This window comes from Argopecten irradians, chromosome 9, assembly GCF_041381155.1.
Source record: "Argopecten irradians isolate NY chromosome 9, Ai_NY, whole genome shotgun sequence".
Classification (NCBI taxonomy): domain Eukaryota; kingdom Metazoa; phylum Mollusca; class Bivalvia; order Pectinida; family Pectinidae; genus Argopecten; species Argopecten irradians.
Genome location: NC_091142.1, coordinates 20,962,152 through 20,985,139, shown reverse-complemented (window position 1 = coordinate 20,985,139; position 22,988 = coordinate 20,962,152). Strand labels below are relative to the sequence as shown.

The 22,988-nt window shown below is 34.6% G+C and overlaps 1 pseudogene; it reads right to left on the bottom strand.

Moving 5' to 3' along the window:
• Positions 1 to 7,896: 7,896 nt before the first annotated feature.
• Positions 7,897 to 22,988, bottom strand: part of LOC138330873 (uncharacterized) — a 28,263-nt pseudogene continuing 13,171 nt past the window's right edge.

The following is a 22,988-nucleotide window of genomic DNA, read 5'->3' as shown; positions in this document are numbered from 1 at the left end:
GGATTTTGTAGACCCTCTGCAGCCCCATAATATGGATACTGCATGTATGAAAATTAACGCGAAAGTCAACGTACGGTCATCTGTAAAATCATCTCCTATTGGAACGATGAGCAGAAGCGTAAGTGGAACTCGGTAGTCACAAAGAAGCGCTCTCGGTAACGATGTAACGGACAGCAAATACATATATGTAGTCTCAATAACGTCAGTTGAAACATTCATTTTGTGTAAAGCGTAAAGAGTTTATGAAGTTACACAGGAAGGTCAAACGACAGTTCCAAGCTCAACAAGTGAACGATTTACATAATAAGTTAGAAACACCAAACTCCAGTTAATTCTGGAAGGACATCGGTAAAATAGGAATTGCAAACGATAAGCAAACGCAAATCACTCTCCAAGTCCAAAATAGCACCGGTAATATTATTAACGACAGTAACCATGTCCCCGAGCATTGGTGGTCGGACTACGCTAGTTTGTATGTGACTAACGACGTCTAGTCAACAAAGTATGATGACGAGCACCTTAAATTGGTACCAGAGCGTATTAACAGCAATACAGTGCTTTAAATCATCGTTATGACATATCGGATCTTAATTTGCCAATCCAACGTCAGGAAGTGTTTGACGCAATACATCGCGCAAAAATAGGAAAAGCGGCAGGTAACGATCGCAATCCAGCGGAAGTATTGAAAAATGACGCTTGCGTGGATATCATATTTTCCCTAATCAATCACTATTTTAATTACGGAGTCGTCCAAGATCAATGGAAGCAAGGAATCATCATCCCCATCGTCTCACAAAGTTTTCGGCCATGACATGTCGCCGAATGTCGGTGACTGTTTATTTATTCAGACATTTTTTTTCAAGAGTAGTTATACGATGATATTCTAATGTATCATAATTTTCTTTAAATTTCGTAAGTTCTTAAAACTTTAGTAATTATAAACAACCATCACCGTATCAACATCAATGGGATATTGCCTACAGTTGCTATCTTTTATTCCTTGATATCATTATCATGAATTCTTCTATTCATTTTTCAATTATCCATTTCGCTAAAAACTTGGACAGATCGACTTTTTGTTATGTTTTTACCCACTATCCTCTATTAAACCATCTCTGCCATTTTAACGGTTTCTATCGTAGCGTTCTTTTGAACATCTTGACCAAACCTCAACGAAGGATTTATCGCGTTTAATGTTATTTTGATACCTGTCTCCTTGTCTTATGGAACTTTCTATTGTTTATTCTGTATCCTATGACCGTGTTTGTTTCATGTGTGAATTCATGAAGTGGCAGACTGCCTTGAGATTTTGGTATATTTTGTCTACACGGTTTGGATTATTTCCTTTGCCTTTATCTTAGATTAAGATATAATAAAAACAAACTTAAATTTAATTTTCAAAAACACATTCTTTTATTCCCCTAAGTTGTATAATTTATAAAATATCTATCACACATTGATGTCGATAAAGGGTCAATAAAGGGTTCCGTGTTATCCAATAATGCCATATCTTTCAGCTTCATATGGATACAGACCATGGTAATGCAAAGCATTAAATGACACAGAACAAATAAACAAGATTTATATGTTTGTACCATTGATTGATAATTAAACAGGCCTTAAGGTCAATTTACGAAATTCATACAATAATAAATTATCGTGCATATATACATTTCGTTGATTTCGAGATACCAGAACGACGTGGTTTAAGTTTCCGTCGATACAAATGACATAATCGGAAGGCGGGACTTGTTGTTGCCGATTAATTGTATTTTGCACGTGTGTCCACGTCGCTGTAGTACCTCGAAACTGTTACATGTAAATATAAATACATCATAAAAACACAATACTCGTTGCGGATTATCACGAAAGATTGCAAACAAAATTTCTTTCATAATCCTATGATATTAAAACAAATAGTAGCATCAAGGCTTATAATTAATTTTTCAGACTACTTCATAATATTAACTATATTTAAACGTACATTGATTTTACAACGATGGATTATTTTTCCAAATCAATTCGCAAATCATGATCACGTCGGATTTACACGTAATTCTCGGATTGTTTTCGTCAATGAAGTATGAAGAAAAATAATTGGTCAGTCAGAAAGTTGAATTTAGTACGAAAACAAATAAAATTAATTATCTAGGATTTAACATGATCAAATGATCCATTAAAAGAACAAACTATTAAAGTTATATGTGCCGTATTTTTCATACTCACGAATCAAGAAGAGCTTTTAATATGTTATTCAACACCAAAAGTTGGCAACATTTTGAGAATTACAATACTTTCAATCCACAGATTTTAATTTACATGTACAAATAAGAGCTGAAAATGATTTTTGGCAGTACTGACAAAAATCATTATATTAACATTTTCAGTGTAGTGAATGAGACCACGGTTAGACCATGAAGCCATATTGTTGTCTACAATTTCATTTCACATTTGTACAGTATTATTAGTAATTGTAAAGTGATTTCTGAAGATATGTTTTCATCAAAACATGTATAAGGCTTAAAATGCAAGAATTTCACAGTGCATTACCTATGTGTTCTGACTAACGTTTATAAGACATCATATATGTTTGTCCATTTGAATCATTTTCACAGCTTTATTCATTAAAAAATATGGTTTTAAATGGATAATTGAAGAAAAAATAACATGACAAAATTTTCGGCCAGTTACGGCACATATAACTTTAAGATTATAAAATCGCTAGAATTACCCAGTTTAAAACGATATGCTGGTGTACATTGATATGACATTTGTTCAAAATACAAAAAATTGCAGCTGCATTATCTAAAGAAATGGAAGAAGAAGAAAACGTTTATTATATGTACATTGATACATTATAATAAAAAGCTTTGCATAAAATGCATATAAATGATTTCATGCATTCTTATCTTGGCAACATAATACATGTTAATGTTTACAATATTGAAAGTTTTGACACCGTAAATATAACATGGAATATTGATGAAGAGAAAATGATTCTCGGTGACTGCACAGATGATTTCTGGAAAAATGTAATCTCCAACACAGTCATAATCACAATTAAATTGGTTATATGGAAGATAAGGAATATAAAAAATATCAAAATAAATCAACTTTTTCTACATCAGCATTTCAAATTATAAGAGCATTACTTAAAGATAATCTGTCCTTGTACATAAAAATCAAACAAAATGGGAAAAGGTAATTGATAGTTTCAAAACACCGAAATTTGTTACAAAAACTGTGATTTAAGAACTAGGTACAATTTCTGCTCTATCAATCAAGCACTATTATGTGACTTGTTGTTATTATCGATTTTATGCTATCTAGATTTTTCTTACTTGATACGCGCTTATTGAATCCTTAAAACTACTTAATAATTGTTTAAAAGTTAAATTATAATAAAGAAAATAACATTAAATAATTTGTACGTCACTGAAATTATTAAAAGTGAAAAAGCTTTAGTATAAATTTGTAATAGAATATTTGAATATGTGAAACGAAGTAGTCTCGAAAAAAACGAAAAACAAAACAAAACAAAGAAAAACATTGGCAACAGTTAATTGGATGACAATAATATCATCTGAAATGTCAAATGTACCTCTTTCAGTCCCTCACGTGACAAAATTCGTATATTGATGTCCTTAATTATAATTTCTCTGAACATGACAAATGTTTACACAATCGTTTTAAATAATACCAAAAGAGTACCAAAATAGCATTGCCGTAGCTAAATAAACAAATAGATCGATCAGCAATTTAGTGGCTATGTCAAAAATATGCCTATGATTAAAATTGTACTAGAATAAACATCGCATGAAGCTGAAAATGCAACATTATAAAAACAGATAAAATTATTTCTCACCAAACGCGATCTGTATGTCTAAATCAAATCATTGCATAACGATACACATGCAATTTGCTTTTTAATGCGAGTCTACATGCGGTAGCAAGTACAGGAAAAAATCAAAGTACGGAACATTATTTTCCAATTTAACAATCCTTTGTCCTTTTTATATTCTCAGTGATATAGTTGCATGGAATTAACGGAACTGTTATTCGAAGTATGAAATCATGATTCAAGGCAATCCATAGTTTGTTACTGTTGATGTGCCATTTGTTTAGTTACGAGTAAATATTGAGAAACCATTGGAAACCATTGGAAACAATTGAAACAAATTTGTATTAAATACCAATATTCACCTAATAACCATATTATTATAGCTGACTCTGTATATGTTCTTTCATCATATAGTTGTCCTAATTGGATCTCATAATAGCCTAAATGACTATATTGATTTACGCTTAGCACGTACATGCCGGTCATAAAAATATCTTTTGTGTTTTTGTGGCCTTTTTTGGTTCGCCAACTTATTTATATATGCTATTTTTTATGTTCATAATTGAGTTTATATTATGTAATGTTTTGTAACACAAGTTTGTGTTAATTGCTAAGTTATGCAGTTGTTCTGGATTGCAAGTCAAATAATAAATTGACAATCATTCTCAATTATGGTTTCTGTTATATATGTCATTCTACAATGTATATCACATCTGTAAACAACGGAGCTTCGGCAGCAGCCAGTAAAAATGATATCAGCTTTAACAACAACCAGTATATTTTTGCTGAGTTATAACATAGCGAACACAAAATATATCACGATAAAACTAATAGCACTGGGTTTAACAGGGACATAAAATAATACTAAAACCATTTCATCACACATTCATAAAGGTGACGCTGTATTGGGTGATACTGCCATGTATTAAAGGGACATGAACCTAAATAAACCATGTAAATTTGAGTAAAATACATATTTACGACGTGTCAGATACCTTACTAAGTAATAGATATCAGTTATTGTGCAAATGTTTCAAATAAAATAATTATAATGAAAATTCCATCTTTCTGTATTTTGAACCGGCCCGGTCGAATTTTGTAACGTTAGTATAGTAGTGTTGAACTTTAGTGACCTCCCACAATGCACTGCACATATGTAAACAAAATGGTGGGTCAAAAACGTGGGAGAAGCAAACACAAACGAATTCTGATAGGAAACAGTGTACGTCAAGAGTTAGTAACGTGCGCGATTGGGAAAGTAGGTAAATATAAATGGATCACTGAAATGCAAGAGACGGGAGCGACTCCCTACTTTATACTTGCGTGATGTACATATGTGCAATAAGTCCTCCCTTCGCGGTGCCCTGTCGAATGAAAAGTCTCGTTTGACTTTTGACTTATCATTCTTACGCTATAAATACAAATAATTTTATAACATATGGCTTAAACTTCATTTTTCAACCATCGTAAATTAGAAAATAATCTTAAAATGTGGAAAACTAATATTCCTTGTCATGTCAGCAAGTTTGTTGTTCAGTATAACCTCGCTTTCGGCCAGCTTTCGTTTTGTGTTCCAAATATAAAATATGACGGTCTATTTTGTATCTTTTTTGAGGTAGGTATTCCCCACGTTTTCCTGTTGTTTTAGATAACCAATCATTGTAATAAAATATTCAATAAACATCGGACACGACGGAATCAGCCATAACATGCTAAAACACACAGCATCTTCTATTGCATTACCCTTATTTCTAATATCCAGATCTTCCTTGGATACTGGTATCTTCCCAAAACAGTGGAAATTATCTTTAGTCATGCCATCCTTTAAAAAGGGAGATAAGCATAATTCTACTAACTATAGACCTATATCTCTCTTAAGTACCATAGGAAAAGTTTTTGAAAGATTGGTAGTCAAATATCTAAACAATTACTTACTTGATAATTCGCTCATATATAGTTATCAGTCAGGTTTTCAACCTGGACATTCTTCATCTCACCAACTTATTGAAATCTACCATTCACTATGTGAAAATATTGAAAAAATGCAATCAACATGTTTAGTTTTCTGTGATATTTCGAAAGCATTCGATCGTGTGTGGCACAAGGGACTGAATGTTAAACTAGCAAATTATGGTAAAGGCGGAAAATTGCTAAATTGGTTAAAAAATTACATCAGTAATCGGAAACAGCAAGTTTTTGTAGGAAATAGTAGATCTTCCGTCAAATCTACAAATTCTGGTGTTCCCCAAGGCTCAGTATTAGGTCCGTTCCTTTTTATATTGTATATTAATGATATTTCTGACAACCTCGAAAGTTTTTCTAAATTATTTGCTGATGATACTTCTTTGCTATGCTCTGGGCCATCAATTTTAGAAATAGAAACTAAAATTAACGAAGACCTTAGTAAAATTCAAAATTAGGCAAATAAATGGTTAGTAACTTTTAACCCCAAAAAGAAGGAAGCTTTACTTATTTCTAATACGGAACATAATCACCTAATCGATATCAAATTCAATAATGTAAGTGTAGATTTTGTAGATAATCATAAGCACTTAGGAGTAACTTTGGAAGCTAATTGTAAATGGAATATCCACATTGATAATATATGTAAACATGTATCAAAACAGGTAAGTGTTCTTCGAAAACTTAAATATACTCTTAATAAACAAACTTTAACAAAAATTTACAAGTCATACATTCGGCCACTGTTTGAATATTGTTGTGAGGTTTGGGATGGGTGCTCTCTTAGTGACGCAGAAAAATTAGAAAAACTTCAGCTTGAATCTGCTAGAATAATTACTGGACTACCGTCTTACGCTAGCAGAAATTCACTGTATTTGGAAAGCGGTCTAGAACCACTTACTTCCCGTCGTTCCCGTAGAAAACTACAACTATTTTACAAAATAAATAACAAAATTACACCCAACTACCTCTATTCATTATTACCCCCACTAGTCTCAGAAAATTCTTCCTATAATCTTCGAAATGCTAACTACTTTACCTAATTCCCGTCTCCAGCTCTCAAATGCATCATATTTTCCATCCACTATTCGACTTTGGAACCAGCTAGATATAAATATTAGAAATAGTGTTTCAAATAACATTTTTAAAAAGTCTCTGAATAATCTTAAAAAAGTACCTATTTATTATTCTATTGGAAATAGAAAAGCAAATATATTGCATGCCAGATTAAGAAATAGATGTAGTACCCTTAACAATGATTTATTCCGCTCAAATTTGATAGATTACCAGCAATGCCAATGTGGGCATCCCATTGAGGATGTCCATCACTTCTTCTTTACATGTAATAATTACGCTGACCAGAGAATTCAATTATTTCGAACATTAAACAACTTCATTCCTTTAGACCTGCACCTATTACTACATGGAAGTCCAGATTTATCTATTGAAGATAACATTACAATATGTCAGAGCACTCAACAGTATATAACTGAATGTAATAGGTTTTAACCCCCTCCCTCCTCCTTTACGTTTCATATTTATAATATGAACTACATGTAATAAAAAAATGTTACTTAATAGCCTTCCGATGCTTGCGAACGAAGAGAAACGTAATTAAGAAAGCAACAGATTGACAGGAGAAAAATACCAAGGCACGGGATGTGATGAACTTTAAGTAAAGCAGCGAGACAAGAACAGCGATCAGTACAACTTCAGTCGTCAGCATCGGGAGTGATCACAAATACATACACTTCAATAAATTAAGTAATTATATACATTTATCAAAATAAACTCTCTCTCTCTCTCTCTCTCTCTCTCTCTTTCTAAAATCTTGTAAATATGTAAATATGTATATTTTACCATTTTTGTGTTCTTTGTTATACATGTATAATAAATTATAATTCTGTAGGGAGGGGCTTCATATAAGTTGGAAAACTTGTGCCCAATCCCATTGTATATAAAAATTACCCAATAAAACATCAAATAAAAAAATAAACATCTGAAAACCATATCTAAGCATACAGAACAAATTAATAACTATATTATACGTACATGTAAATATTTCATAAAATATATATGCTTATATATGCTATGTACGATATTGTAAGAGTACCCTCTAGAAAATAAAATATATATCAAAGTTTGAAAAACAAGTCTGTTGACTAATTTTCCAAAAAATATTTCCATCGTGTAAACGAAAAAAAATATTATTATCAAAATATGTAAGTGGAAATCGCTAACGTGATTAGCGCTAACACGCAGAAACTAAAGCATGTACGTTAACGATAATATCAAGAATATTTGATTACATTTTGAGCTGAACAGTTCGTCTTACACATGGTCAAGACAAATATAAGATATACAATATGTACAGTAGCGATGATGCTTGTCACTTTAAACAGTGATGTAGGAATAATTTGAAAGCCGACTTCAATTTTGCTTACAGAACAAGTCAATCGCCATCCATCCATTAGATGTCGTAGTATTGAGGAGTATCTTTGGCATTATGTCTCTCTGATATATTATTTGTTGAGTTGATCAATACGTGGAAACTTATAACCAGGTTATTATGTATAATTGGTGGTTAATTTCGTAGGGCGGTCTCCACTTTGATTCTATTTCGAGGGATGGATATTCGCGCCTGTCAATATCAAACCGTAATATCTTATGCAGGGCATCTTTTCATTCTTTCATATGTATTTGCAGTTCTCAAAAAATGATATAATGGTTTATATGATAGCGATTAAAACAAAGGTCTTCCACCAACCCTAAATGGAATATCATCACGCAGGGCTACATAATTTTTCAGTCAAATGACTTAAGTTTGTACTTTGTTGGTCGACAGGCCCCCGCCGGCTGTTCTGTCAGCGCACCGATAATATCCTTCATGGGAGTGACTAGAGTCTGTGGAGAGGAGGTCATTTTCCCAATAGCTATACCTACACACTGAAAGGAGTTTTTAATTTTCACAAACACAGCCGACCCGGAATCGCCCCGTTGAAAAAAGGGGCCCGATTGTGTATCATCAACTAGAATTTGGCCTTTGAATATTATCTTGGACGAATCATTTGTGTTTACTGGGCAATCTTCGCCAGTAACTTTAACTTGTGCCCTCGGATTTGTTCCTTCAAATGCTAACGTGCCTATGCTCAGTCGAGTTTTTATTCCACATTTAATCACCTTATATCCTAGGTTCAAACTTTTTTATCCTCTTGTTTGAATATTTTTCCATTTGTGAATTTCAAATATTCTCTTCTGAAATCTGAAAAATACAACCAACAACCATTATTGTAACAACAACTACATCAGATTAACACGCATTTGTGATAAACAAAATGGTTTTATGAATATAGACTCAACCTGTAGTATCCAAGGAAGCGATTGCCGTTTTACATCCTCTTTCCACCCTAATAACAACAATCTCGCTTACGCGATATGGGTTAATGGAGTTTTCACCCAACAGATACTAGTTTACCAAAAAAACTGAGAAGGCGATCAAACGCCACTATTCATTAGCAAATACCTATAAAAAAAAATTGGGATATCTCTGTATAAGGCGAAGGTATAATTCATATTACATTTTGTTTTTGAAGAAAATGAGAAGTTTTAGAAGAGCAATGATGAGGTCATAATTTGAAATAAGATGCCTTTATGCTTTTCTAAATGATAATAATATACGAACTACGGATATTTGGTAATGTACATGATTATGCTAGAAAAAACCGAGTATCGTATTTGTTTGCATTTATTTAATTCAGCACTATAGAAACCACAGAACCATTTGATTTCCCATAGACGATAATGCTGACGTTTGCCACTGTCCATGATGAATGAAGTTTTAAGTCTGGTCATCCATTATATATTTTGAAGGTCATTTCACATATCTGTAAATATGCTTTTTTTAATTTTCCATCTTGTTGAACTTTAAGACGGGGTTGACATCTTGTGTTGAATTCCGCACCACAAATTGACCAAAATTTTAATAAGATACTTCATTTCCTGAATTTTAATAAAACTTCTTGACATATTATACATCTACATATATTACCCACATATTAGATATTTGAAACAAATGCACCTTGAATACCCAATCAATGAAATATGAAAATTTACTAAAAACTCTAGTTTCCGATGAACATGAACCTGTGCTCAAATTCTACTAAAGATATTAGAGTGTCAGCAGACGCGTGTCAGACAGGACCAGGGGTAATTCTACTTCATAGTCATGACAATGAATGACTACCTGTCGCTTACGCGTCAAGGTCAGTTACAGAGTTTGAAAATCGATGCGCACCAATAGAACGCAAGTCTCTTGCATTAACATTCGCGTGTGAGCTCTTTCAGCAGTATACTTATGGTACTACAGACCACAAAACATTGGTTGCAATATTTGTTGTCTAATGATTGTCCAACAAGGATCCAGCGTATAAAGTGGAGACTACAGAAGTGTATGATTTTCGACCATTCTATAAGCCTAGTAAATACATGTACAAAGCCGACACACTTTCAAAAGCAACAGTGAAGGGATGTTGTGATAAATCAACACGAGCTCTGAATGAGGATGTGGAAATGGTGTAATCCGTGTTAAGAAGTCATTACCAGTGACTGAAACAATACTATACATTTATTGCCCTGGCGGTAGGGAGACATGACGCTTTGTTTACCGAGGGAAATATGACTTGCCGCGGGTATATAAGTCCCTACTGTCTGGGGCAATAAATTGTTTATTATACAGGAAAAAAGTATTCTTTTTCTCACACCAGAATACAAGTCTAACGTAATGGCTAGACTTAAAGCACTGTTGAGGTAACATTACAGTTATTGTTAAATCATAAGCTATACCTACCATATCTTTCAGTCCAAATCAACTCTCTTTAGCATGTTAAATCATATAAACATTACAACGAGTGTAATTATGTTATCTGTATCTTTTATCATAATAATATTACCAATTTTTCGGTCAAAGACAAACGGAAGCGTCGTCTGCTATCCATTTTGTTTTGTTATCGGAATACCTCGGAGAGTTCTGTTACATGAACTCTTATGGGGGACTCCGCATTGCGGAAGCAGGATTTTTGAACGTAGCGTTTGTCGGGATTTGCCGATGTTTTGTCGCCCTCAAACGTGACATCTCTCGACCAATCAGTGACTGTGACTCATCAGTGAGGTATAATAATAAATTATATACGCGCAGCCACACAATAGGGAACACTGAACAGTCATTGTCATTGTTGAAGGTTGGCTGGATGACGGACGTGACTGCACATCTGATATAATTTCGTTCGTGATTAGCTTGCGGTGATCAATATACTTATGTTCAAAGGTCCACGTCCTACTGTAATATGTATTTTATTTTTGCAAAACATGAACGATGAATTAAACAACATGGTTAATAGTTGTAAATAGGTATGTCAGAAATATGCTATTAAACAACAAGATTAACTATTGAATTAGTAACAAAGCTTGGAAGCATGTATCAATGTATATATTCCCATTGAATGGAAAAGACTATATCTTTACTTGTGATAACTACTTTGACTTCCCAGAGGTTTTGCTATTTCCGACCAAGACAGCAAAGTCATCAATGATTTGAAAAGTATATTTTGGCGCCACGGAAAACCACAGGTACTCAACAGTAAAAACAGTCCTTGTTAGAGTTGCAGGGAAGTTTTCTTTATAGGAAATCGAGACATCAAATATGTTACCAGGAGTCCGCTCAGTAAGCTCAGTCAAACAGACTCGCGGAGAAAACTGTCCAAACAGTGAAGAAAATTATGAAAAGAGAGAGTCAACAGAACATTCATATGGTATTGTAAGTATATAGGACAACACCACTCGGTAATGGATGTTCACCAGCAAAGCTACTGATAGGTCGACGCCTTGAGTCAGACTTACCGCAATCGATTTGTTTTATTGTTTGATTAAATTAACTTCCTATTAACAGCCAGGGTCATGTTAGGACGGCCTCTCATATATGCGGTGTGTTGCGTGTATGAAGCGCGTGGTGCATGTTTTGGGAGACTGCGGTATATTCGTGTTGTGTCTGTGTATAGTTGAACCCGTGTCTTTTTATTGTGCTTTATGACGAAAGCATACCGCTGACACCAGGCAACACACTCAACCAGGAAACATTATTCTGACAACGTGCGAGCCTGTCCTTCCACTACCTGATCGTTAAGGCAAAAAAAAACTGTGTTGTATAGGGTTACCAGACCGACCCTAATTTTTTAACTCCGACCATAATTTTTTTCCACTTTTCTACGAAAAAAATTAATAAAAAGTCGGTTTTTCGATCTCAGACTCATGTTCCGGCAATCATTTTTAGAGTGAAAAACACTACAAAAAGAAAAAGAAAATCCTTCCGACCCGACCGACCCCTATTTTTTGCCACTGTAACCCTAAACAGACATATTTGTTTTTGTGTCGAAGCAGGAGTAAAAACGACTACTTTGTATATGGCTATGGTTTGTCTCGGCGGGACAGAACCAAGCGCCTTTCTCAAGGGCCGAGTGCTCAACCATTGGCCAAACATGTGGGAGATGTTAGGACGAAGAAAGTAAGTTAGGAAGAAGGAAAAGGTAATATCTTAAATTTAGTCGTCTTTTGCGATCATGCAATAGGGGTTGGAGGTACAATTCTAACGCCTTATCCGCAGGGCCAACCGAAATCAGACAAGGTCTGAAATGAGGATAGAAAGGTCACAGAGGTCAGAACTTGGCTTAAAGAGCAAATGAGCATCAACAGTTCTTCTTCTCTATAATCGCAATCATGCAAACCTTGCGCGAGGTGACCAGGCTAGAGTTCAAGAGCCGCAGTCTTTGGAGAGATAGCCCTACAGTTGTTCTCGAAGTCAGTTCAAGTTCATACTTGATGCGTTAAAAGCGTAAACATCTGAAGTTGATTCCAAAGGTCAACGTTGATGATCATGATGAAATTATGAATTATATTCTAGAATCAGTGATTGAGTGTAAATAGGCTGGATCAGGCACGAGCGTTCGCTTTCGATGATAGTGTGAAATATGAACCTGCACCAGTTCTACAACCAGACATATCCGATCAGGAAGAACTAGTACAGTCGTTAAGAAGCCCATTGAACAATGTTGAATTATTAACATAAGTTGACGAAAAGTTTTCTACTCAGTTGAAACGCAAACTATTCGTAAAGTTCATGAAGATATCTCTTATCTGTGTATGTCAAATTTAAGACAGGTTGACATTAATATTTCATTAGTTATTTTTATCAATATGCTGCTTTCAGTTCAGCGATTCAAACATCTTGGTGAAAGGATGTAATGCTAATAGTAATTACATTAAAAACTTCCAGATATCCGGTCCGTTCCAGAACCATCAATAAGCCATATGCTAAATATAATTAGACAGGGCATGATGTATATGGAATTACGATATGACCTTCTTTGAAATGAATTTGTTTAACCTGATCTATTTTTTTTATTAATTAACGCCCTATTGACAGCCAGGATTATGTTAGGACGGCCTCCCATCCCATGTATGGAGTTTGTAGTGTGTGGTGCGTGTTTCAAACTTTTCATTTTCGTCTGTGGAATTTATTTGGTTCTGAGTTCTCTAATAATAAGAATTAATTACACTGCTGAAATATTGTTTTCTAAATGAAATTTAGCAACTTACGTTCGTCAACATCGTTCAACATCATTCTTTCATCATCTTCGTCGTTGCTCGCGAAATGAATCATCGAGTTACATTCAATGGCATCTTTATCAAGCATTATTAGTGCCACATCCATTGCCACATCCTTGAATTTACCATGCTGAAAAATCAATCTTCGGATATATCCACAGCGTCTAAAATGCAAATATCAAACCATGTATGGTCGTCGTGCGCCAAAAGAGACCTCGCACAGCGTGGACAATAATTTCATATAAAATATTTATTTTCAAGTATAATTATTATGTATATTACAAAACATTTCTTAGTTTGAAATAAATAATAAAAAATGACTTCTTGACAGGGACTGACTTATGGGCGTCGCAATTTCATTTCGGCTAAATTGACGAAATATGTTAAATTTTGAAATAATAACTTTTATAATATTACTCATCACTGTTATATGACAAAAGCGACTAAAAGAGTACGAGTCACAAATGGTTTTATAGAACTGTAGTGCTCTACCTCTGTTCTGAACTATATAAACATCTTTTTTAATAATAGATTAATTCAGAAATTACAAACAACTACATAGCAATATACATTTTTAAAAAAGGATAAGTAAATGCTACTATCAAAACCAAGAGGGATCATGGGCTTTAAATTCCCATCTTGACTTATTGGCACAATATAACACAGTTATTAAAAAGTGTTTCACATTAACATTTTTGTTAGTTATTTTGAGATCAAAATGCTGCTTTCATGTTCAGTGCGATTCAAGACATCTTTGGTAGATTTACGGGTGTAATGCTTACTATAAATATATCATTAAATTCCAGATATCTTGTATCCCATGGTCCAGACGCCAAATCAACCATGCCAAATTCTAATATAATCAAACAACAGGGTATGTTTTAAATGGAATTACGATATTACCTTCTTTCTTTGAATCATTGCGTTTAAACAATAATCAATTAAAAGGAATTTAGGCCTAATTTGAAACATGTGACCTTAAATGAAGGTCAAGGTCATTCAAGTAGAACAACCTTTGGTATCCCTTTATATCCCAGCATGCTACAGGCAATTACAGTGCCGCTGAGCCTTTCGGTTCTTGAGAAGAAGGCATTAAAACATTTTAGCCTATTTGACCCCCTGTGACCTTGAAATGAAGGCCTGAGGTCATTCTTTTGAATAGACATGTTAGCCCTTCATTCCAGCATGCTGCAGACCTAACATTAGTATCCTGGTATCTTACTGATTCTTGAGAAGAAGTCGTTTAAAGGATTTTAGCCCTAAATGACCTATGTGACCTTGAATGAAGGTCAAGGTCATTCATTTGCAAAACATTGGCAGCCCTTCATTCTAGCATGTCAAAGGTCCCAATAGATCGGGTCTCTAGGCCTCTTTGTTATTCACAAGAAGTTGTTTTAAAGGATTTGAGCCTATTTTACCCCCATGACCTTGAATGATGGTCAAGGTCATTCCTTTGAACAAACTTGGTAGCCCTTTATCACAGCATGCTACAGGCCCCAATATCAGGACATTGGGCCTTCTGGTTATTGAGAAGAAGTTGTTTGAATGAAAAGTTTACGCAAGGCCTTCGGGTCAGATGACCTAAAGACGCAGTTTTCAATGTACCTTTTTAACAAACTTTGAAAAATGATTTCAAAGTGTGTTAAGTATGGTGCAAGTTAATTTGAAATAATTAAGTTTCAAAGTTGGTTATTTTTTTCAAAGTAGGTTGTAACATAGGTTTCCCTTTGGCCGCAGTTATATATGGCTGTTTAAGACCAATCGATTGAAATTACTCAATTACTGGTCTCAAATTTGGTATGTATAGACTCCACATAGGTCTTATTTGTGCATATAGCCTTAAGCTGCCGACGGGCAAAACCATCTTTGAATAGTTGAAGTTTGGAAAAAAACTCTTCCCAATTGTCAGACATAAGATAATTGATGGGCAACAATCCATCAGGAAATCCTTGTTTCATTATTGGTCAAATTCTCTCGAGATTTTATTCATGTGAAATTGTTATCGAACGTTTAATATGAACTTGTAACTGAATTCAGTCGACAATTATAGGAGATGTGTGATGAAAACGGGAAGTGTTTCCTTACTTTTATATGTCGAGAGGTTTCCTTCTTGTAATGATCTCTCTGTGTAAATACATGCGCGTACTCCTGGTTTGAACCCGCGTTTTTGTGAGAGACTGGTAAGGTTCAACACCGGTACGAGTCCGTGTTCTCTGTAGCTGTAGCTGCTGAGAGTTCTTGTAACCTCTGACATTCAACATTTATGCGAGATGCCATTACTTAGAAAATTAGTTACATGGATGGACCAGTATTTGAAAGTGTCAATTTAAAACCTGGAACAGTGGTTAACGTAATTTAGCATAACTTTTCCGATGGGAAGTCATTTGGTTCTGCCGGTATTCCTATGTTAAAGCTTAGATGTTGAATTCATATGTCTAGTGCACGTGTGTAACATTGTCGTTTTAATTCTTTAAAAAGTGTTGGGTTTGTGTGTTTTATTTAAGTAAGTGAAACCAGTAGAAATTGTAAATAAGCATTGTTATCACCCGTGAAGCAAAATAAAGACACAGTCATTAGGTATGAATAGAGGTGCTCCTGTCATTATCAGGATTGTTGCTGTGATGATTGGCTCGTGGGACAGATAAACAATCGACGTACAAGGCTTGATAAGTATTTCGATGTTTAGCGAGCCAGCAAAATCTACATGTTGTAATAGCAACTGCGCGCTGCAACAAATGTTTTTCTACCAAAGGAAACACCACACTTAGATTCCGAGAGACCATAGGGACGAACCAGACCCGGTGCACGTTACATATTAATGCCAACTGGACAGCGGTAAAGGACCTGCTACAGCTACCATTGCATTTTGTCCACAAACCAATTTAACAAAACCCAGGTGCATATTGTAGTTCTATCACAGAGAACCTGTTAGATACATTTAAAAAATTCAAAAATGCCCCAGGTGCTGTGCTCAGGATGATTTACTGTTGCCAAAGGTCCACACCAGGGTTCCTTTTTGGTTCAAAACCATATCAAATCAATGTTCAATTTCATTAAACGATTCTCATGAGTATATATATAAATTCCGACTAAAAATGCGTAGTTAAAAAAACTAAAATATTGTTTTTACAGAGTCTTTAATCCCAAAAATGTGGGGGGGCCTATTTTTAGCAATATCAATTTTTTCGGCGAAGTGGTACACCCACCTCCGGTTCTTGTACACAAAAAAATATTTTGTATTTATTTGGACGATAATGTCAAAAAATGATTATGAGAATTAAAAAAATACTTAAACCGGTAAAGTTGTCATCTAAAGATAAAACTGTAGAAAGTTCCATTTTTAGAATCTTCAAGCAAATACTACAAAGGAGTAGGTAGGGTAAGGACCATATTTTACCCCAACAGAAATTATCAAAGAGTCGTATATGTATTCAAACATATAATGCTACTGATTAATATACCATTTAATTTTAAGTGTTGCGTTGCCATGGTAACCATGTCCGGGCGCCATTTTGAACAGTGTAAAATTCATCAAGATTGATGGACATTGATAATATATATATATATATATTACTTATATTATTTTCTAACAGATTATGAAAGCTCTACAGGTTCATTGAATATTTCACTGTGGCACATGTATATGAAAAATTACATATATCAAATATGCCATCTATTTAAGCATCGAACGTCTTTCAGTTGGCGTTCATAGCAAATATTAATGCCAACTGGACAGAGGCATCATGTTGGATTTGCCTCTGTACAGTTAATATTCATATGGGCCATGAATTCCAACTGAAAGACGTTCAAAGCTTATGTTTACATTGGAAACAATTTTATGATGAAGTCACAAGGGATTTTGCATCTATAATGAATTAATCATTCGTTATCGGCAAAGATGGCACAGCCATTTGAACAGCCGTTTTTCGTGATCGCTGGCGCGACAATTGTGATGTCACAATGATAATGACGTCTTAAGAAGCGATTGAAGTTCATATTATATATGACTGCCAACTGCGCTTAGTTAGATTACATAGTGGGACTGCAGTGAAAATGTAAATATATACAAATGTACCCCGGTACGTTCAAAAAATTGTAAGAAAACTCATAACTAATCAAGTTTCATTAATAGATATGATTCTTTTTATTTAATAAGTTTATATGATAAAGTTGCTATTTTGTTTACATATATCATTTATTCGATAGTATACATTCATTGTTAGACACAATATAACGAATATACTATCGTATAATTTGATGGTAATCTTGTAGACAATAATATTTTCTTTTGAGTAGAAATTCCATTAATAAACTAACAACACTTAACACGTCTGCATGCTATATTTATATAACGGCAGAACAATCCACTTACATTCACAAAATATTACATATATAAGGAGATTGTTTTCTATAGAAAATACACGTATGCATTGATATTCATTATCATCATTCTATTCCGGTGATAAACTTACTTAAAGTTCAGTTCATCAATTTATCGTGTTGCAACGTGATATTTTCCATAACATCAATAGCTTCTTTTTCAAGAATTATTAAACAATCAATAATTTGGAGTGCAAAGTTTTTTTTTTTTTTTTTACATACATGCATTATGTTCTTTATATATAATTCAATGACATAGTCTCATAGTCCCACCTTTTGACAACATTTAGATATGCTTATAGCTTTGCACAGACTATGATCAATATAATGTCATAGCTTTGCACAGACTATGATCAATATAATGTCATAACTAGTCTTTTATCTCCAGGCAAGCATTACTCTTAAGGATCTGATGCATTTTCATTTCAATTGTCAGAATTATCGGTCACATGGATATCTGCAGTGTCTAATACCGACTTTACTTGGGTAGGAGGTGTAAGTGTGTCTTGGTGGCGTCTAATACCCAAGTACCACAAAACACTTGCAATCTGGGCAAAACAACCAACTGCCCTGGCTCCGACCTTACACGTACAGTACCATCCAAGAATGGTAAAAGTGAACATCGTATTTAATCCAAATATGAATGCACAAACACTGTTACAATGCCTGCTTTGGATTGTGACTTTTACAATGCCTTTGCCTTCTTAACACACTAGTAGCTCGTATTCACCTCCATCCGACACATGTTCTCTTGAATAGGATACTTTGGTTTGATTAGTTTAACGCTATTAATAGGCCGGGATCTAGGGGGGGGGGTCTACGGTGCACCCCCCCCCCCCCCACGAACTTAACGAACCAATGTTTTTTCTGAAGCCTTATGACCCACTGATAACGAAATCGAAAGGTAACATTGTATAAACTGGGATGAACTTCCGGTTATGACGTCATCAAGATGGCTGCCATCTCGAATTTCACTAAAGATTGAAAAAATAGTCATAAAATTGACATTTTTTCAGACCGAATAACGAAAAATGAGGCACCAAAATGACCACAATAGAACAACAAATTACATATCAGGACCATATAATCCAATATATGTAGTTATTTTCTACTCAGGAAATGAAAAAATTCGGATTTTAAGCTCAAAATGGTAATTTTTAGCAATTTTTTTCATATTTGGCTTGACGCAGCAAAAATGTATTGCCAACAGCAAACTATTATTTCTAATCACGCTTATTTGACCTCTTAACAATCAGTAAAAACAACACCAACAAAAAAACGATGTTAACGATTGTAGTAAGCTCGTAGTTATGACGAGTCATCAAGATGGCCGCCATCTCGAATTTCAGCTAACCAATTGAAAAATAGTCATACATGTAGCAATTAACATTTTTCAAACGAAGTAGACAAATGAGGTATCAAAGTGATCATAATATAACAAAATATTCATATCGGGACCATATAATCCAATATATCTAGTGGTTTCTACGCAGGAAATGAAAAAAATCGGATTTTAAAAAGCTCAAAAATGATAATTTTTTAGCAAAATTTTTCATATTTTTGGCTTTACACAGCTATAATTGTTTCCCAACAAGAAACTATTATTCGTAATCAGTTATTTGACCTCTTATCAATTAGTTAAAAACAACAACACCAAAAATGTATGTATAGAAAATGCAATAGAGAATTTATTGTAATACCATCATTTGGTTTACAAAACATCACCCGGGTGCGTATACAGGGTATAAGAATTGGATTTTTTTTTTTCAAACCGCTGGCACTTACAGTTTCCGGATGTCTTAGAACTTCCTGAAGATAACATTGGCAATTGACCGATCTATATATCTAAACACATTTGAATTAATACAGTTGGCTTAATATCTAAATGGGACCTTGACAAAAATAATCATTATTCATGTTCGAAAGTTTGTAGACTAGTAGCGTCCTCAAATGAATTTTTACTGCACAGCACGCCAACTAAAAGGTGTATTAAAAAATCCAAACACTGAAGAAAGAGCATTTTTTTGTTACCGTAAAATAACCCATGAAACATTTTTGTCCAGAAATTTGTTTGTCTTATATAGTAAAAATCGCATGCCCACTGTTAACCCATCAGTTATATCTGTTTATAACGTAGAGGAAAATGACCAGATGGTTACTGCAGGTATCACATATATCTTTGATCATAGTTATTCCAATAAAGAAGAAGCCAATACATCTTAAGATGACGGAGCTTTCCTCTCGCCAGAGATTTCGATGAGCCTTATGAGCCTGATTTGACATTATTATAATACCTGGTTTATACCATCGTGGTTACAACAACCTTGTCAACACGTCCACATGGCCAGGGGCTAGGTACACAATCATGAACATTCGTGTTCGCAGGACTGTGGTGAGCTCTTCCTGGTTTTTCAACCAATGTGAATTTACAAATCGAATTTGTAAGTTTGCCAGGAACCACTCCGGAAGGATGGATAAAGGACACCTAGGATCCACCAATCATGCGAAAGGTTGGTGTAGCATCTCACCTATAGTTTCGTGTATGAAGCACAATTCCATCATTTATGTTGAGACCCTCAGTGGACCCTGAGATGGAAACAGTTGTGATTATTTGTGATGTCATAAAAATGCGGTCTACATGTGTAGTTGCACTGTAACCCTCTATTTGCCAAGTGATCTGGTGTGCACTGTTAGAAAACATTTTTTCAGGAGATTCTTCAATTGTGTATGCACTAGCTTACACCAAGATGCGGACACAATCAGTACCTTCAAGGGACATGGGAAAGTCTGACCAATGAAAAAACATTTAACATTTATGACCTCATTAAAGACCTCTAGGATATCACCTGTGCCATCTATAGTCGCACGAGTGTCCACAAGGTTGATGAATGGTGCTTGAATCATTCCATTATTCGAAGAATCTGGATCTGGTGTAATTTCCTGAGAAGTCTGAAACAGCATATACGATGTGTTAGAATCTGAAGGAGATCCCACATCCCTGAACCTGTTGTTCCTGATATAAACTCTGGCCATGGATGGGCCATGAAAGATGACAGGCTAGAACACCACTGGTAATTGTAGTGTCACATCATCTCTGCTTCGACGAATTGGATACTGATATCTCGATTACTCTGATTTGGACAGCATGTACCAGCTACCAGACATGCCGAGTCATGTCAGAGGATAGTGCAGTGAGGTGGCGAAAGCATGCACAATGATAATGGTTATAATTGAGAACCAGTGAAAGAAATATGTGACATTGTGGTAACTATCTGACATTTTGCTAATAATATGCATAGGAAATAAACGAAACTGTGACTTGTCCTACCCGAGGCTAGATATTCTGTCAACTTTACATTCATGTTTCCTACTTATAAATTGCCAATAGTCAAACTTATTTAAGGAACTTGTAATACACCAGGAAACTGTAGTGTCAGCGGTTTGGAGTTAGAAAAATAGCATATACCCAGTATACCCACCCGGTGATGTTTTGTAAACTTAATGATGGTATAACAATAATTCTTTTTTGTATCTCTATATATTTTATTGTTTTACTGAGTGATTAGAGGTCAAATAACTGTTTACGAATAATAGTTTGCTGTTGGTAAACATTTTTGGTGCGTCAAGCCAAATATGAAAATTTTGCTAAACAATTATCATTTTTGAGCTTAAAATCCGATTTTTCATTTCCTACCTAGAAATCACTACATATATTGAATTATGTGGTACCGATATGAATTTGATGTTCTATTTATGATCATTTTGATACCTCATTTGTCTACTTCGGTTGAAAAATGTCAATGTTATGACTATTTTTCAATTGTTAGTGAAATTCGAGATGGCGGCCATCTTGATGACGTCATAACCGGAGCTTATACAATGTTAACATCGTTTTTTTGTTGGTGTTGTTTTTACTGATTGATAAGAGGTCAAATAACTGATTAGAAATAATAGTTTGCTGTTGGCAAACATTTTTGCTGCGTCAAGCCAAATATGAAAAATTTGCTAAAAAAATTACCATGTTTGAGCTTAAAAATCCGATTTTTTTCATTTCCTGCGTAGTAATAACTACATATATTGACTTATATGGTCCTGATATGTATTTGTTGTTCTATTGTGGTCATTTTGATGCCTCATTTGTCTTTTTCGGTTGAAAAATGTCAATGTTATGGCTATTTTTCAATCTTTAGTGAAATTCGAGATGGCGGCCATCTTGATGACGTCATAACCGGAAGTTCATCCCAGTTTATACAATGTTTACCTCTCGATTTCGTTATCAGTGGGTCATAAGGCTTCAGAAAAACATTGGTTCGTTAAGTTGTGGGGGGGGGGGGGGTGCACGTAGACCCCCCCCCCCCCTAGATCCCGGCCTATAACAACCAGGGTCATTTAAGGACATGCCAGGTTTGTTGGTGGATGAAAGCTTGAGCACCCGGAGAAAAACCACCGACCAGCGGCCAGTACCTGGCAACTGCCCCACATGGGATTCGAACTCGCGATCCAGAGGTGGAAGGCATGTGGTAATATGTCGGTACATCTGAACCACTCGGCCACCGAAGAACGAATAAAGGCTCAAACTTTTCAATGGTGGTAATAATGTAAAGTAACTTTTGTAATTGAAGAAAAATACTAGTTCGTCTGCTCCTGTTTTTATTGATAAAAATATTTGTGAGCATCTTTGATTTTTTTAAAATTTATTATTTATTGTCAAACACGTCAAATTCTTTTAAAAAGGCCGTTTTTGACAACTGTTTTTTTGTGTTGTTACATATGAGCGCAAGGGAGAACATGTCCAATCTTTTGACATGTTATAAATACTATAAAAACGCGTTACTTGTATGACTGCGCTGGTAGTTTTTCTCGGAGAACAAACGTCAAAAAGTGCTAAAAACAATGATTTTATTGATAATTGGCGCATTCAAAAACTAATATTAACATTTTAAAATATCTTTTTATTTAAAAAAAAATGCTTCACCAAAGGGATCTGTTATATTAAAATGATGTAAGCACTGATAGTAGCATTTTAATAGTTTATTTTTTCCCTAAATATTGGGGCCAAAATATGGTCCTTACCCTACCTACTCTTTGCTAGCAATTTATAATTAATCAGAAAAACAATATCATTAATTTTCAAACATATTCATAATAA